Source organism: Haliotis rufescens, unplaced genomic scaffold (assembly GCF_023055435.1).
Source record: "Haliotis rufescens isolate VD_foot unplaced genomic scaffold, xgHalRufe1.0.p SCAF_12, whole genome shotgun sequence".
Taxonomy (NCBI): domain Eukaryota; kingdom Metazoa; phylum Mollusca; class Gastropoda; order Lepetellida; family Haliotidae; genus Haliotis; species Haliotis rufescens.
Window position 1 is genome coordinate 35932272 of NW_025963802.1, and position 2890 is coordinate 35935161.

Genomic DNA, 2890 nt, shown 5'->3' on the forward strand with positions numbered 1-2890 from the left:
CTCCACATCTGAGACCTGGCTCCACATCTGAGACCTGGCCCCACATCTGAGACCTGGTTCCGTATCTGAGATCCATGTCTCTGTGCCTGTTCACCATTGCTGCTTTAGATCTGAACACCAGAGTCAGCCGTCAGTGATATAGAGCAGTGTCTGTGTTTATCACAACTTAAGGACACTCTTACCTCCATCAACTCGAGTTGCTCAAATTTGGCAGCCATATTGACTTGCCAGACGCCAGATTGTGTGTCAGTCAATATCAGTCTCCTCACATCAGCACACCAGCCTTCAAGGTCAGGCTTCAAGGTCAGTGATGGCTGCAGATGTTCATGCTGTGATTATTGACATATTTGAAAAGAAGCTTAGATTAATATATGCCTGAAGTAGAGACTTCAGATGTTGTCAGATGCAGGATGACTATAATGTTCATATAGTGATTTTGTAACAGATGTTCCAGTATGTCCACATAATTGATCCAATTTGAAGTCACTGCCCCCTAGTGTAGAAACCTTGAAGGGACGTAACTCTAGTGGAAAACGTTCCTTGTGTCAGTGGACACCCCCCGAGCTCCTTACAGCATATGATGAGGTGGAGCTTGGTTGGGCCACCACAGACCAAGTGTATTATGTATTCGTTTTCAATGACAATGTTCACAAGGCTGGTCCAATTATTGTATTTGTGAAGAAACAAGTCAATTGAAAAATTAACAAAAATATTTAACAATGTTATTGGAACTGAACTACTATATATATATTTGGAAGAGAAAGGATAAGCAATAAGTATGAGTCAGGATAAGATAAAATTATGTTGTTTTGTACTATTTACATATCAATGTTATTGGCTCTTATTTTACAAATATATGGTTAGTTGGTTTGTTTGTTGTTAACGCCACACTCAGCAATATTCCAGCTATATGACGGCGGTCTTTAAATAATCGAGTCTGGACCAAACAATCCAGTGATTAATATCATAAAGCATCGATCCACGCAATTGGGATCAATGACATGTATCAACCAAGTCAGCAAGTCTGACCACCCGATCCAGTTAGTCACCTTTTACGACAAGCATAGTTGCCTTTTACGGCAAGCATGGGTTGCTGAAGACCTATTGTACCCCGGATCTTCACGGGTCACAAATATATGAGTTAGGTGTAACGTGGCATATAAAACTATCCTTCTAAAAATTGAGTAATATTTATTCACATTTCACATTTCTGCGACTGGTTCACTTGTTGGCTGTGATACTCAATGATGTTGCTGTGTTCATACAGGTGAGTCTACCTGGAATGTATTTATTCATACAGGTGAGTCTACCTGGAACATGTGTTCATACAGGTGAGTCTACTTGGAATGTATTCATACAGGTGAGTCTACCTGGAACATGTATTCATACAGGTGAGTCTACCTGGAACATGTATTCATACAGGTGAGTCTACCTGGAATGTGTTCATACAGGTGAGTCTACCTGGAACATGTATTCATACAGGTGAGTCTACCTGGAACGTGTTCATACAGGTGAGTCTACCTGGAACATGTATTCATACAGGTCAGTCTACCTGGAACATGAGTTCACATAGGTAGTCCACTTGGGTTTTACAAATGATATTTTGCGTTTTGTGCATTGAATTTTAAGAGGAATTTTTTCAATATACGTACTTGTGTGTTCAGTATGTGTTATATTGTTATACAGTGTGTGGGAGACGTGCTCCAAATGATATTCTCATGACAATATTGTGACCGTTCATGCTACAGATTTGAAATTATGTGTGTATATGGCTGGCAATCAGTGCAGTTAGGTAGAATTTTATATTGTGAAAACTGTACTGGTAAATGCTGCAATGGGTGATAGTTCACTGAAGAAAGTGGCGGTGGGGTAGCCTAGTTTTCGTATTCTGACTTTACAATTGAAATACACATCATATCCTGACCTTACGATTGGGATATGTATTGTATTGTGGCCTTGCAATTGAGATATACATCATATTGTGTCCTTACGATTGAAATCCGCATTGTATTGTGATCTTACGATTGAGATATACATCGTATTGTGGCCTTATGATTGAGATATTTATGGTATTGTGGCCTAACGATTGAGATTCACAGTGTACTATGACTTTACGATTGAGATTCACAGTGTACAATGACCTTACGATTGAGATTCACAGTGTACAATGACCTTACGATTGAGATTCACAGTGTACAATGACCTTACGATTGAGATTCACAGTGTACTTTGACCTTACAATTGAGATTCACAGTGTACTATGACCTTACGATTGAGGTATATTGTACAGCTAACGATTGAGATATGCATCATATCGTGACCTTTCTAATGAGGTATCTATCATATTGCAACCTTATGATCAAGATACATATCATATTGCTACAGTGTATTGTTACAGACCATCCTGCGTAACTTCGTTCCAACTTTGGGTTTACACACAGAAAGGTGTCATCTTTCATCAGAAATATCTCCTGTCGTAATCATTACTTTCAATTCTCTTAATGTCTATGATATTGGTCAAGTTATTGAGACACAAATGGTGATCTATGACTGAGACAATTGTTCTCCCACTGTTACTGAACTACTTAAACTTAGTCTTAACTTGTGTTTTGTTTTAACGACCTGACAACAAACAGCCCATGGGCTTTGCTTGTTGAAAGATCTGACAAATATGTGTATCAGGTGGCCAGGTTCGGTTGCCCATTGTAGGTCATCATGCCCCGATGGTGTGGACCATTGCTCACACTACAACTCCCTGGTTTGCCGGGACTATTGATGATCCAGGTTCATGCTGCCACTCCCAGGTTTGCCGGGACTACTGATGATCTTGGATCATGCTGCCACTCCTTGGTTTGCCGGGACTATTGATGATCTGGGCTCATGCTGCCAC